Source organism: Eucyclogobius newberryi, unplaced genomic scaffold (genome assembly GCF_026437365.1).
Source record: "Eucyclogobius newberryi isolate DKJ021-1_F unplaced genomic scaffold, fEucNew1.0.hap1 SCAF_9, whole genome shotgun sequence".
Taxonomy (NCBI): domain Eukaryota; kingdom Metazoa; phylum Chordata; class Actinopteri; order Gobiiformes; family Gobiidae; genus Eucyclogobius; species Eucyclogobius newberryi.
In genome coordinates, this window is record NW_027316532.1 from 9,271,107 (window position 1) to 9,288,212 (window position 17,106).

Genomic DNA, 17,106 nt, shown 5'->3' on the forward strand with positions numbered 1-17,106 from the left:
CTCAACAGTGAAGAGTCCCGAACAACGCTCAACAGTGAAGAGTCCCGAACCACGCTCAACACTGGAGAGTCCCGAACCACGTTCAACACTGGAGAGTCCCGAACCACGCTCAACAGTGAAGAGTCCCGAACCACGCTCAACACTGGAGAGTCCCGAAACACGCTCAACACTGGAGAGTCCCGAATATCGCTCAACACTGGAGAGTCCCGAAACACGCTCAACACTGGAGAGTCCCGAAACACGCTCAACACTGGAGAGTCCCGAACCACGCTCAACACTGAAGAGTCCCGAACCACGCTCAACAGTGAAGAGTCCCGAAGATCGCTAAACACTGGAGAGTCCCGAAACACGCTCAACAGTGAAGAGTCCCGAACATCGCTCAACACTGGAGAGTCCCGAACATCGCTCAACACTGAAGAGTCCCAAACATGGCTCAACACTGGAGAGTCCCGAACATCGCTCAAGACTGGAGAGTCCCGAACATCGCTCAAGACTGGAGAGTCCCGAACATCGCTCAACACTGGAGAGTCCCGAAACACGCTCAACAGTGAAGAGTCCCGAATATCGCTCAACACTGGAGAGTCCCGAACATCGCTCAACACTAGAGAGTCCCGAAACACGCTCAACACTGGAGAGTCCCGAACCACGCTCAACAGTGAAGAGTCCCGAACCACGCTCAACACTGAAGAGTCCCGGACATCGCTCAAGACTGGAGAGTCCCGAACATCGCTCAACACTGGAGAGTCCCGAACATCGCTCAACACTGGAGAGCCCCGAACATCGCTCAACACTGGAGAGTCCCTCAACACACTCAACAATGAAGAGTCCCGAACATCGCTTAACACTGAAGAGTCCCAAACATAGCTCAACACTGGAGAGTCCCGAACATCGCTCAAGACTGGAGAGTCCCGAACATCGCTCAAGACTGGAGAGTCGCTCAACACGCTCAACACTGAAGAGTCCCGGACATCGCTCAACACTGAAGAGTCCTGAACATCGCTCAACACTGGAGAGTCCCGAACATCGCTCAACACTGGAGAGTCCCGAACATCGCTCAACACTGGAGAGTCCGGAAACACGCTCAACACTGGAGAGTCCCGAACCACGCTCAACAGTGAAGAGTCCCGAACCACGCTCAACAGTGAAGAGTCCCGAACCACACTCAACAGTGAAGAGTCCCGAACCACGCTCAACACTGGAGAGTCCCGAAACATGCTCAACAGTGAAGAGTCCCGAACATCGCTCAACAGTGAAGAGTCCCGAACATCGCTCAAGACTGGAGAGTCCAGAACATCGCTCAACACTGGAGAGTCCCGAACAACGCTCAACACTGGAGAGTCCCGAAACACACTAAACAGTGAAGAGTCCCGAACATCGCTCAACACTGAAGTGTCCCGAACATCGCTCAACACTGGTGAGTCCCGAACATCGCTCAACACTGGAGAGTCCTGAAACACGCTCGACAGTGAAGAGTCCCGAACATCGCTCAACACTGGAGAGTCCCTCAACACGCTCAACACTGAAGAGTCCCGAACATCGCTCAACACGGAAGAGTCCCGAACATCGCTCAACACTGGAGAGTCCCGAACATCGCTCAACACTAGAGAGTTCCAAACCACGCTCAACACTGGAGAGTCCAGAACCACGCTCAACACTGGAGAGTCCCTCAACACGCTCAACACTGAAGAGTCCCGAACATCGCTCAACACGGAAGAGTCCCGAACATCGCTCAACACTGGAGAGTCCCGAACATCGCTCAACACTAGAGAGTTCCAAACCACGCTCAACACTGGAGAGTCCAGAACCACGCTCAACACTGGAGAGTCACGTACCACACTCAACACTGGAGAGTCCCGAACATCGCTCAACACTGGAGAGTCCCGAACAACGCTCAACACTGAAGAGTACCGAATAACGCTCAACACTGAAGTGTCCCAAACATCGCTCAACACTGAAGAGTCCCGAACATCGCTCAAGACTGGAGAGTCCCGAACATCGCTCAACACTGGAGAGCCCCGAACATCGCTCAAGACTGGAGAGTCCCGAACATCGCTCAACACTGGAGAGCCACGAACATCGCTCAACACTGGACAGTCCCTCAACACGCTCAACACTAAAGAGTCCCGAACATCGCTCAACACTGAAGAGTCCCGAACCACGCTCAACACTGGAGAGTCCCGAACATTGCTCAACACTGAAGAGTCCCGAACATCGCTCAAGACTGGAGAGTCCCGAACATCGCTCAACACTGGAGAGCCACGAACATCGCTCAACACTGGACAGTCCCTCAACACGCTCAACACTAAAGAGTCCCGAACATCGCTCAACACTGAAGAGTCACGAACATCGCTCAACACTGGAGAGTCCCGAACATCGCTCAAGACTGGAGAGTCCCGAACATCGCTCAACATTGGAGAGTCCCGAAACACACTCAACAGTGAAGAGTCCCGAACGACGCTCAACACTGGAGAGTCCCTCAACACGCTCAACACTGAAGAGTCCCGAACATCGCTCAACACTGAAGTGTCCTGAACATCGCTCAACACTGGAGAGTCCCGAACATTGCTCAACAGTGAAGAGTCCCGAACATCGCTCAACACTGGAGAGTCCCGAAACACGCTCAACAGTGAAGAGTCCCGAACATCGCTCAACACTGGAGAGTCCCTCAACACGCTCAACACTGGAGAGTCACGAACCACACTCAACACTGGAGAGTCCCGAACATCGCTCAACACTGGAGAGTCCCGAACAACGCTCAACACTGAAGAGTCCCGAACATCGCTCAACACTGAAGAGTCCCGAACATCGCTCAACACTGGAGAGTCCCTCAACACGCTCAACACTGGAGAGTCACGAACATTGCTCAACACTGAAGAGTCCCGAACATCGCTCAAGACTGGAGAGTCCCGAACATCGCTCAACACTGGAGAGACACGAACATCGCTCAACACTGGACAGTCCCTCAACACGCTCAACAAGAGTCCCGAACATCGCTCAACACTGGAGAGTCACGTACCACACTCAACACTGGAGAGTCCCGAACAACGCTCAACACTGAAGTGTCCCGAATAACGCTCAACACTGAAGTGTCCCAAACATCGCTCAACACTGAAGAGTCCCGAACATCGCTCAAGACTGGAGTGTCCCGAACATAGCTCAACACTGGAGAGCCCCGAACATCGCTCAACACTGGACAGTCCCTCAACACGCTCAACACTAAAGTGTCCCGAACATCGCTCAACACTGAAGAGTCCCGAACATCGTTCAACACTGGAGAGTCCCGAAACACGCTCTACAGTGAAGAGTCCAGAACACCGCTCAACACTGGAGAGTCCCTCAACACGCTCAACAGTGAAGAGTCCCGAACATCGCTCAACACTGAAGAGTCCCAAACATGGCTCAACACTGGAGAGTCCCGAACATCGCTCAAGACTGGAGAGTCCCGAACATCGCTCAAGACTGGAGAGTCCCGAACATCGCTCAACACTGGAGAGTCCCGAAACACGCTCAACAGTGAAGAGTCCCGAATATCGCTCAACACTGGAGAGTCCCGAACATCGCTCAACACTAGAGAGTCCCGAAACACGCTCAACACTGGAGAGTCCCGAACCACGCTCAACAGTGAAGAGTCCCGAACCACGCTCAACAGTGAAGAGTCCCGAACCACGCTCAACAGTGAAGAGTCCCGAACCACGCTCAACAGTGAAGAGTCCCGAACATCGCTCAACAGTGAAGAGTCCCGAACCACGCTCAACACTGAAGAGTCCCGGACATCGCTCAAGACTGGAGAGTCCCGAACATCGCTCAACACTGGAGAGTCCCGAACATCGCTCAACACTGGAGAGCCCCGAACATCGCTCAACACTGGAGAGTCCCTCAACACACTCAACAATGAAGAGTCCCGAACATCGCTTAACACTGAAGAGTCCCAAACATAGCTCAACACTGGAGAGTCCCGAACATCGCTCAAGACTGGAGAGTCCCGAACATCGCTCAAGACTGGAGAGTCGCTCAACACGCTCAACACTGAAGAGTCCCGGACATCGCTCAACACTGAGGAGTCCTGAACATCGCTCAACACTGGAGAGTCCCGAACATCGCTCAACACTGGAGAGTCCCGAAACACGCTCAACACTGGAGAGTCCCGAACCACGCTCAACAGTGAAGAGTCCCGAACAACGCTCAACAGTGAAGAGTCCCGAACCACGCTCAACACTGGAGAGTCCCGAACCACGCTCAACACTGGAGAGTCCCGAACCACGCTCAACAGTGAAGAGTCCCGAACCACGCTCAACACTGGAGAGTCCCGAAACACGCTCAACACTGGAGAGTCCCGAATATCGCTCAACACTGGAGAGTCCCGAAACACGCTCAACACTGGAGAGTCCCGAACCACGCTCAACACTGAAGAGTCCCGAACCACGCTCAACAGTGAAGAGTCCCGAAGATCGCTAAACACTGGAGAGTCCCGAAACACGCTCAACAGTGAAGAGTCCCGAACATCGCTCAACACTGGAGAGTCCCGAACATCGCTCAACACTGAAGAGTCCCAAACATGGCTCAACACTGGAGAGTCCCGAACATCGCTCAAGACTGGAGAGTCCCGAACCACGCTCAACACTTAAGAGTCCCGAACCACGCTCAACACTTAAGAGTCCCGAACCACGCTCAACACTGGAGAGTCCCGAACATCGCTCAACACTGAAGAGTCCCGAACATCGCTCAACACTGGAGAGTCCCGAATATCGCTCAACACTGGAGAGTCCCGAAACACGCTCAACACTGGAGAGTCCCGAACCACGCTCAACACTGAAGAGTCCCGAACCACGCTCAACAGTGAAGAGTCCCGAAGATCGCTAAACACTGGAGAGTCCCGAAACACGCTCAACAGTGAAGAGTCCCGAACATCGCTCAACACTGAAGAGTCCCAAACATGGCTCAACACTGGAGAGTCCCGAACATCGCTCAAGACTGGAGAGTCCCGAACATCGCTCAAGACTGGAGAGTCCCGAACATCGCTCAACACTGGAGAGTCCCGAAACACGCTCAACAGTGAAGAGTCCCGAATATCGCTCAACACTGGAGAGTCCCGAACATCGCTCAACACTAGAGAGTCCCGAAACACGCTCAACACTGGAGAGTCCCGAATATCGCTCAACACTAGAGAGTCCCGAAACACGCTCAACACTGGAGAGTCCCGAACCACGCTCAACAGTGAAGAGTCCCGAACCACGCTCAACAGTGAAGAGTCCCGAACCACGCTCAACAGTGAAGAGTCCCGAACCACGCTCAACAGTGAAGAGTCCCGAACATCGCTCAACAGTGAAGAGTCCCGAACCACGCTCAACACTGAAGAGTCCCGGACATCGCTCAAGACTGGAGAGTCCCGAACATCGCTCAACACTGGAGAGTCCCGAACATCGCTCAACACTGGAGAGCCCCGAACATCGCTCAACACTGGAGAGTCCCTCAACACACTCAACAATGAAGAGTCCCGAACATCGCTTAACACTGAAGAGTCCCAAACATAGCTCAACACTGGAGAGTCCCGAACATCGCTCAAGACTGGAGAGTCCCGAACATCGCTCAAGACTGGAGAGTCGCTCAACACGCTCAACACTGAAGAGTCCCGGACATCGCTCAACACTGAGGAGTCCTGAACATCGCTCAACACTGGAGAGTCCCGAACATCGCTCAACACTGGAGAGTCCCGAAACACGCTCAACACTGGAGAGTCCCGAACCACGCTCAACAGTGAAGAGTCCCGAACCACGCTCAACAGTGAAGAGTCCCGAACAACGCTCAACAGTGAAGAGTCCCGAACCACGCTCAACACTGGAGAGTCCCGAACCACGCTCAACACTGGAGAGTCCCGAACCACGCTCAACAGTGAAGAGTCCCGAACCACGCTCAACACTGGAGAGTCCCGAAACACGCTCAACACTGGAGAGTCCCGAATATCGCTCAACACTGGAGAGTCCCGAAACACGCTCAACACTGGAGAGTCCCGAAACACGCTCAACACTGGAGAGTCCCGAACCACGCTCAACACTGAAGAGTCCCGAACCACGCTCAACAGTGAAGAGTCCCGAAGATCGCTAAACACTGGAGAGTCCCGAAACACGCTCAACAGTGAAGAGTCCCGAACATCGCTCAACACTGGAGAGTCCCGAACATCGCTCAACACTGAAGAGTCCCAAACATGGCTCAACACTGGAGAGTCCCGAACATCGCTCAAGACTGGAGAGTCCCGAACATCGCTCAAGACTGGAGAGTCCCGAACATCGCTCAACACTGGAGAGTCCCGAAACACGCTCAACAGTGAAGAGTCCCGAATATCGCTCAACACTGGAGAGTCCCGAACATCGCTCAACACTAGAAAGTCCCGAAACACGCTCAACACTGGAGAGTCCCGAACCACGCTCAACAGTGAAGAGTCCCGAACCACGCTCAACACTGAAGAGTCCCGGACATCGCTCAAGACTGGAGAGTCCCGAACATCGCTCAACACTGGAGAGTCCCGAACATCGCTCAACACTGGAGAGCCCCGAACATCGCTCAACACTGGAGAGTCCCTCAACACACTCAACAATGAAGAGTCCCGAACATCGCTTAACACTGAAGAGTCCCAAACATAGCTCAACACTGGAGAGTCCCGAACATCGCTCAAGACTGGAGAGTCCCGAACATCGCTCAAGACTGGAGAGTCGCTCAACACGCTCAACACTGAAGAGTCCCGGACATCGCTCAACACTGAAGAGTCCTGAACATCGCTCAACACTGGAGAGTCCCGAACATCGCTCAACACTGGAGAGTCCCGAACATCGCTCAACACTGGAGAGTCCGGAAACACGCTCAACACTGGAGAGTCCCGAACCACGCTCAACAGTGAAGAGTCCCGAACCACGCTCAACAGTGAAGAGTCCCGAACCACACTCAACAGTGAAGAGTCCCGAACATCGCTCAACACTGAAGAGTCCCGAACATCGCTCAACACTGGAGAGTCCCTCAACACGCTCAACACTGGAGAGTCACGAACATTGCTCAACACTGAAGAGTCCCGAACATCGCTCAAGACTGGAGAGTCCCGAACATCGCTCAACACTGGAGAGACACGAACATCGCTCAACACTGGACAGTCCCTCAACACGCTCAACAAGAGTCCCGAACATCGCTCAACACTGGAGAGTCACGTACCACACTCAACACTGGAGAGTCCCGAACAACGCTCAACACTGAAGTGTCCCGAATAACGCTCAACACTGAAGTGTCCCAAACATCGCTCAACACTGAAGAGTCCCGAACATCGCTCAAGACTGGAGTGTCCCGAACATAGCTCAACACTGGAGAGCCCCGAACATCGCTCAACACTGGACAGTCCCTCAACACGCTCAACACTAAAGTGTCCCGAACATCGCTCAACACTGAAGAGTCCCGAACATCGTTCAACACTGGAGAGTCCCGAAACACGCTCTACAGTGAAGAGTCCAGAACACCGCTCAACACTGGAGAGTCCCTCAACACGCTCAACAGTGAAGAGTCCCGAACATCGCTCAACACTGAAGAGTCCCAAACATGGCTCAACACTGGAGAGTCCCGAACATCGCTCAAGACTGGAGAGTCCCGAACATCGCTCAAGACTGGAGAGTCCCGAACATCGCTCAACACTGGAGAGTCCCGAAACACGCTCAACAGTGAAGAGTCCCGAATATCGCTCAACACTGGAGAGTCCCGAACATCGCTCAACACTAGAGAGTCCCGAAACACGCTCAACACTGGAGAGTCCCGAACCACGCTCAACAGTGAAGAGTCCCGAACCACGCTCAACAGTGAAGAGTCCCGAACCACGCTCAACAGTGAAGAGTCCCGAACATCGCTCAACAGTGAAGAGTCCCGAACCACGCTCAACACTGAAGAGTCCCGGACATCGCTCAAGACTGGAGAGTCCCGAACATCGCTCAACACTGGAGAGTCCCGAACATCGCTCAACACTGGAGAGCCCCGAACATCGCTCAACACTGGAGAGTCCCTCAACACACTCAACAATGAAGAGTCCCGAACATCGCTTAACACTGAAGAGTCCCAAACATAGCTCAACACTGGAGAGTCCCGAACATCGCTCAAGACTGGAGAGTCCCGAACATCGCTCAAGACTGGAGAGTCGCTCAACACGCTCAACACTGAAGAGTCCCGGACATCGCTCAACACTGAGGAGTCCTGAACATCGCTCAACACTGGAGAGTCCCGAACATCGCTCAACACTGGAGAGTCCCGAAACACGCTCAACACTGGAGAGTCCCGAACCACGCTCAACAGTGAAGAGTCCCGAACAACGCTCAACAGTGAAGAGTCCCGAACCACGCTCAACACTGGAGAGTCCCGAACCACGCTCAACACTGGAGAGTCCCGAACCACGCTCAACAGTGAAGAGTCCCGAACCACGCTCAACACTGGAGAGTCCCGAAACACGCTCAACACTGGAGAGTCCCGAATATCGCTCAACACTGGAGAGTCCCGAAACACGCTCAACACTGGAGAGTCCCGAACCACGCTCAACACTGAAGAGTCCCGAACCACGCTCAACAGTGAAGAGTCCCGAAGATCGCTAAACACTGGAGAGTCCCGAAACACGCTCAACAGTGAAGAGTCCCGAACATCGCTCAACACTGGAGAGTCCCGAACATCGCTCAACACTGAAGAGTCCCAAACATGGCTCAACACTGGAGAGTCCCGAACATCGCTCAAGACTGGAGAGTCCCGAACATCGCTCAAGACTGGAGAGTCCCAAACATCGCTCAACACTGGAGAGTCCCGAAACACGCTCAACAGTGAAGAGTCCCGAATATCGCTCAACACTGGAGAGTCCCGAACATCGCTCAACACTAGAGAGTCCCGAAACACGCTCAACACTGGAGAGTCCCGAACCACGCTCAACAGTGAAGAGTCCCGAACCACGCTCAACACTGAAGAGTCCCGGACATCGCTCAAGACTGGAGAGTCCCGAACATCGCTCAACACTGGAGAGTCCCGAACATCGCTCAACACTGGAGAGCCCCGAACATCGCTCAACACTGGAGAGTCCCTCAACACACTCAACAATGAAGAGTCCCGAACATCGCTTAACACTGAAGAGTCCCAAACATAGCTCAACACTGGAGAGTCCCGAACATCGCTCAAGACTGGAGAGTCCCGAACATCGCTCAAGACTGGAGAGTCGCTCAACACGCTCAACACTGAAGAGTCCCGGACATCGCTCAACACTGAAGAGTCCTGAACATCGCTCAACACTGGAGAGTCCCGAACATCGCTCAACACTGGAGAGTCCCGAACATCGCTCAACACTGGAGAGTCCGGAAACACGCTCAACACTGGAGAGTCCCGAACCACGCTCAACAGTGAAGAGTCCCGAACCTCGCTCAACAGTGAAGAGTCCCGAACCACACTCAACAGTGAAGAGTCCCGAACCACGCTCAACACTGGAGAGTCCCGAAACATGCTCAACAGTGAAGAGTCCCGAACATCGCTCAACAGTGAAGAGTCCCGAACATCGCTCAAGACTGGAGAGTCCAGAACATCGCTCAACACTGGAGAGTCCCGAACAACGCTCAACACTGGAGAGTCCCGAAACACACTAAACAGTGAAGAGTCCCGAACATCGCTCAACACTGAAGTGTCCCGAACATCGCTCAACACTGGTGAGTCCCGAACATCGCTCAACACTGGAGAGTCCTGAAACACGCTCGACAGTGAAGAGTCCCGAACATCGCTCAACACTGGAGAGTCCCTCAACACGCTCAACACTGAAGAGTCCCGAACATCGCTCAACACGGAAGAGTCCCGAACATCGCTCAACACTGGAGAGTCCCGAACATCGCTCAACACTAGAGAGTTCCAAACCACGCTCAACACTGGAGAGTCCAGAACCACGCTCAACACTGGAGAGTCCCTCAACACGCTCAACACTGAAGAGTCCCGAACATCGCTCAACACGGAAGAGTCCCGAACATCGCTCAACACTGGAGAGTCCCGAACATCGCTCAACACTAGAGAGTTCCAAACCACGCTCAACACTGGAGAGTCCAGAACCACGCTCAACACTGGAGAGTCACGTACCACACTCAACACTGGAGAGTCCCGAACATCGCTCAACACTGGAGAGTCCCGAACAACGCTCAACACTGAAGAGTACCGAATAACGCTCAACACTGAAGTGTCCCAAACATCGCTCAACACTGAAGAGTCCCGAACATCGCTCAAGACTGGAGAGTCCCGAACATCGCTCAACACTGGAGAGCCCCGAACATCGCTCAAGACTGGAGAGTCCCGAACATCGCTCAACACTGGAGAGCCACGAACATCGCTCAACACTGGACAGTCCCTCAACACGCTCAACACTAAAGAGTCCCGAACATCGCTCAACACTGAAGAGTCCCGAACCACGCTCAACACTGGAGAGTCCCGAACATTGCTCAACACTGAAGAGTCCCGAACATCGCTCAAGACTGGAGAGTCCCGAACATCGCTCAACACTGGAGAGCCACGAACATCGCTCAACACTGGACAGTCCCTCAACACGCTCAACACTAAAGAGTCCCGAACATCGCTCAACACTGAAGAGTCCCGAACATCGCTCAACACTGGAGAGTCCCGAACATCGCTCAAGACTGGAGAGTCCCGAACATCGCTCAACATTGGAGAGTCCCGAAACACACTCAACAGTGAAGAGTCCCGAACGACGCTCAACACTGGAGAGTCCCTCAACACGCTCAACACTGAAGAGTCCCGAACATCGCTCAACACTGAAGTGTCCTGAACATCGCTCAACACTGGAGAGTCCCGAACATTGCTCAACAGTGAAGAGTCCCGAACATCGCTCAACACTGGAGAGTCCCGAAACACGCTCAACAGTGAAGAGTCCCGAACATCGCTCAACACTGGAGAGTCCCTCAACACGCTCAACACTGGAGAGTCACGAACCACACTCAACACTGGAGAGTCCCGAACATCGCTCAACACTGGAGAGTCCCGAACAACGCTCAACACTGAAGAGTCCCGAACATCGCTCAACACTGAAGAGTCCCGAACATCGCTCAACACTGGAGAGTCCCTCAACACGCTCAACACTGGAGAGTCACGAACACTGCTCAACACTGAAGAGTCCCGAACATCGCTCAAGACTGGAGAGTCCCGAACATCGCTCAACACTGGAGAGCCACGAACATCACTCAACACTGGACAGTCCCTCAACACGCTCAACAAGAGTCCCGAACATCGCTCAACACTGGAGAGTCACGTACCACACTCAACACTGGAGAGTCCCGAACAACGCTCAACACTGAAGTGTCCCGAATAACGCTCAACACTGAAGTGTCCCAAACATCGCTCAACACTGAAGAGTCCCGAACATCGCTCAAGACTGGAGTGTCCCGAACATAGCTCAATACTGGAGAGCCCCGAACATCGCTCAACACTGGACAGTCCCTCAACACGCTCAACACTAAAGAGTCCCGAACATCGCTCAACAGTGAAGAGTCCCGAACGACGCTCAACACTGGAGAGTCCCTCAACACGCTCAACACTGAAGAGTCCCGAACATCGCTCAACACTGAAGTGTCCTGAACATCGCTCAACACTGGAGAGTCCCGAACATTGCTCAACAGTGAAGAGTCCCGAACATCGCTCAACACTGGAGAGTCCCGAAACACGCTCAACAGTGAAGAGTCCCGAACATCGCTCAACACTGGAGAGTCCCTCAACACGCTCAACACTGGAGAGTCACGAACCACACTCAACACTGGAGAGTCCCGAACATCGCTCAACACTGGAGAGTCCCGAACAACGCTCAACACTGAAGAGTCCCGAACATCGCTCAACACTGAAGAGTCCCGAACATCGCTCAACACTGGAGAGTCCCTCAACACGCTCAACACTGGAGAGTCACGAACATTGCTCAACACTGAAGAGTCCCGAACATCGCTCAAGACTGGAGAGTCCCGAACATCGCTCAACACTGGAGAGCCACGAACATCACTCAACACTGGACAGTCCCTCAACACGCTCAACAAGAGTCCCGAACATCGCTCAACACTGGAGAGTCACGTACCACACTCAACACTGGAGAGTCCCGAACAACGCTCAACACTGAAGTGTCCCGAATAACGCTCAACACTGAAGTGTCCCAAACATCGCTCAACACTGAAGAGTCCCGAACATCGCTCAAGACTGGAGTGTCCCGAACATAGCTCAACACTGGAGAGCCCCGAACATCGCTCAACACTGGACAGTCCCTCAACACGCTCAACACTAAAGAGTCCCGAACATCGCTCAACACTGAAGAGTCCCGAACATCGTTCAACACTGGAGAGTCCCGAAACACGCTCTACAGTGAAGAGTCCAGAACACCGCTCAACACTGGAGAGTCCCTCAACACGCTCAACACTGAAGAGTCCCGAACATCGCTCAACACTGAAGAGTCCCGAACATCGCTCAACACTGGAGAGTCCCGAACATCGCTCAACACTAGAGAGTCCCGAACCACGCTCAACACTGGAGAGTCACGAACCACACTCAACACTGGAGAGTCCCGAACATCGCTCAACACTGGAGAGTCCCGAACAACGCTCAACACTGAAGAGTCCCGAATAACGCTCAACACTGAAGAGTCCCGAACCACGCTCAACACTGGAGAGTCCCGAACATCGCTCAACACTGAAGAGTCCCGAACCACGCTCAACACTGAAGAGTCTCAAACATCGCTCAACACTGGAGAGTCCCGAACCACGCTCAACACTGAAGTGTCCCGAACAACGCTCAACACTGAAGAGTCCCGAACAACGCTCAACACTGAAGAGTCCCAAACAACGCTCAACACTGAAGAGTCCCAAACATCGCTCAACACTGAAGAGTCCCGAACATCGCTCAACACTGAAGAGTCCCAAACAACTCTCAACACCAAAGAGTCCCGAACAACGCTCAACACTGAAAAGTCCTGAACATCGCTCAACACTGGAGCGTCCCGAACATCGCTCAACACTGAAGAGTCCCGAACCACGCTCAACACTGAAGAGTCCCGAACATCGCTCAACACTGAAGAGTCCCGAACCACGCTCAACACTGAAGAGTCTCAAACATCGCTCAACACTGGAGAGTCCCGAACCACGCTCAACACTGAAGAGTCCCGAACAACGCTCAACACTGAAGAGTCCCGAACAACGCTCAACACTGGAGAGTCCCGAACAACGCTCAACACTGAAGAGTCCCGAACAACGCTCAACACTGAAGAGTCCCAAACATCGCTCAACACTGAAGAGTCCCGAACATCGCTCAACACTGAAGAGTCCCAAACAACTCTCAACACTGAAGAGTCCCGAACAACGCTCAACACTGAAAAGTCCCGAACAACGCTCAACACTGAAGAGTCCCAAACAACGCTCAACACTGAAGAGTCCCAAACAACGCTCAACACTGAAGAGTCCCGAACCACGCTCAACACTGAAAAGTCCCGAACAACGCTCAACACTGGAGAATTCTAAACAACACTAAAATTATAAAATAAAATTGTAAATTTGGCTTTAGTTCATGTTATCCAAAGGTCATCAAAGAGACAGTGCCATAAGATGTTATGCAAGCAGTAAGTCTAAGATTTATCAGACTAGTTTAGCGCTTACAATACATTTCGACTGCACTGCTTTCACTTAAGTGGAACAAAGTAGCGCTGCACGGTTTTGACCAAAAAAATCAAATCCCGATTTTTTTCTGTTAAGTATTTAATACTCAAGCTTAACATGTTAAGTCAAAAAAGTTCCAGACAACTCCCAAACATTACTCTAGACTTTGTCCTTATGAGACCTAAAAGTATGTTCATAATTCCTGCAAGTCTGAAACATCAACAAAACGCACTGGAGCAGTTAAGAGCAGAGCCGCATTTAATCCAAAGCAGATCAATGATAAATATGCTTTTCTGCAAATGCAAAAACAATATTTACCATAAAATATGACGAGGGGATAATGGCGCTTTTTTCACGGCACATTTAAACTGGAGCTTTGGCTGGAGACTCCGCGGACCACTTAGAACAGGAATCTGGGGGAATCGCTATGTAAATATCACGGAAAGAGCAGGGAGCGCTAATGCTTCCATGACTGTAAAAACCTCACTTAGCTTAACCATTTGATTTAAGGCGTTTGGGTTGACGAGCAGCGTTCATTTCACCTGATCTGCATTCTCATTCCAAAGGCGACATTTTGGGTTGAGTTTTGCTTTGCTAATCCATGTGATAACGACACTATTTCCAGCTACATTACATTAGGCCTGTTCCATTATGAAATCCTCTTGGTTTCTATAAGCTGTTTACAATCCGCCGCACACAATCTCACAGATATGTCTGGTTGGGCAAAATGGCTAGCAATGCACGCTGACATGTCCATTGATAGTATCTTATAATCAAACAGACATTTACAGAGGTGTATTCAATCATTGGTATAACAACTAACTAAAGCAAAAAAAGATTTCTGCTTCAAGCGCACCCTGCCCAATGATATCTCAAATCACACAGAAAAGTTACACGGGGCTAAATGCAGCCCTCAGACAAATATTTCTTGATCCTAAAGCTCCCTGGTACATTTTTCAAATCATTTACCATTAACGTTTGTATATATATGTATCTGGAGGGAGACAAACGTACCGGAATTAAAGGAGACATATTATGTTTGTTGGTCTTTCTTCAGAAACTTGAACTAAAACATACGTAAATCATCTTTTTACATTTTATTCATTGTAAGTTGCAAAAGCAAGAAGTAATTGTCATTTACCGGTATGTTATTATTTTCTGAATGTGGTTATGTGACATTTTACAACCAAATACATGCATCACTCAGAGCCTCATTTTTCTTTCAAATAATCACAACTAAGTACAGGGATGTGGGCGGGGATAGGGGGTAGATGAAAACAGAAATTTCCTGAGCACTTGAGCCTCAACATGCAGGAAGCAATCAAAATACAACTTTGAATAAACTACTTATGATGAAACGCTGTTGTAACAAGTTCAAAAGCTCATTAAAGTTGATTTTGCGTAATACGTCCCCTTTAAGGTTCTGAGATAAAAAAAATTAAAAATGTTTAGGGCTTTAGTTTATGGTCCTCTGCTACAGGTCCCTCAATGAAAATGCTTTAATGTGGATAAAGTGGATGTTCTAGTGATATTTTCTGAGTTTCATGAAAGGACATTTGTAACATGAAATGGGGAGAAAGAGGATATAGACATTCAGCAAAACATCAAGGAATTGTAACCCATAACACCACGGCAATCGCATACACTCACTTTCTGTCAGTTTCACTACCAAAACTGTTACTTGAACCGTACTTCTACCATTCCTCATTAGAATGTTTATTTGAGTCATTTAAAACCCTGGAGTCAAAAGATTTATGTTTTTTCAGCACCAATATTCTGTCCTAATCTTTTTTCTTTTTGTTGTACCTGGACGCCTCACCCAACCCTAGTGGTGAACTGAGGAAATACACGTGGAGTGACTACTATGTTGCTGAAAATGTCTGAGAAGTTAAAAGAAGCTTTATTTGTTCCACAATGGAGAAATTACAGTGTTTCAAAGCACAGTACATGAAATACAGGAAAACAACAAAAACATGATAAATAACTTTAAAAACAGACTTGAATCTACTACAATGTGGAGCAAAAAAAACAAAACAAAAAAAAACAGGAGGAGACAATGCAAACCCCCCACTGAAAGGCGCGCACACACACACACACACACACACACACACACACACACACACTCTTTCCCCTAAAAAACATACATCTGAAGTTGTTTTGATGAGATAAGTCTTCCAGTGAGGGCTAATGGATCTCGCCCACAACAACAAAGCACTCGTAAATGGCACGTCCACCTCGGGGAAATCACGGCTCCTTCTGCGATCTCACCAGGGACACCACAAAGGCAAGCAACTGGATTACTTATGATTCGTCAACTTGTATTATTTGTAATTAGTTTAGCTCCAGATTTGCTTGTCCTGGTGTGATTAGTGAGTTTGTGTGGCTGGGCAGATTCCTGACAAAAATTGGTCAACTAGATGTAGATTATTCGGACAAATTCCGATTGTTTATGTGTTAATTGGGAGTAAAAATAGAAAGTTATTTAGTCTGTAGCAATACAAACGGAAAAAATAAGCTTTGATCAGTAATTATTTAAGTTAAAGTACAATATTGTGCAAATATTTTGACAAATATAGCTTATAACTTTGAAGTGCATATGACAGGTTAGACATGTCTCTAAAACAAAGCTGTATTTAAGATTTTGCAACAACAACTACAAAAAATCTTTTTGCTGTGTTTTTTTGTTTAAATGCTACTTCCTGGTTAGACAAGGCGGCAGATGTGAGGTGAATCCATAACTGTTACCATGCAACCATATTGTAAACAAGGGCCAAAACTTGTCTAAAGCGCACAGAGACCAATGAAATATATAATAATTAATGTGTGGATGACATTGATAGAAGTTTTCTAGTATTGCTTTCAGTATTTTTTTTTTTGTTACAAGTTTTTTACCCTCAAATTGACACTTGACTGATGTAAAATGATGATAATATTTACACCACAGGTAATATTCCACCAAACATAGTCCTAATCAGAAAAGCCTTCCATATGCATATTATGTCCACAATGTTTTCATGCATTTCTTAAATACGAAAACTAGATACTACTTTGAGCAGGCCAAGTATCGATACAAATATCTACCTGTATCTATATGTATCTATACATCTCTATATACATGTAAATCTATATACATATTGTCCATTACATGTGGTGTTATAGACCCTCGCAGTGATGTGTTTAGACGTGCTGTGCACACAGTCTGGTACATTTGAATGAAAATAAAAAACATTCATTTTGTCATTTTTATATGTTCATCACATTTGCCAGCGAGTAATAACTATTAATATGTAACTTCAGCCTCTGGTTTCTAAAGGTCACTTGTGGTGAAACAAACATAAGCATCATAATTTTTTTATTAGGAGTTTGTTAGCATGTATGCTGATTTTAGTGCTAAATACTAATGGTAACGATCTACACAAAACACTTGCACGAGGTCATG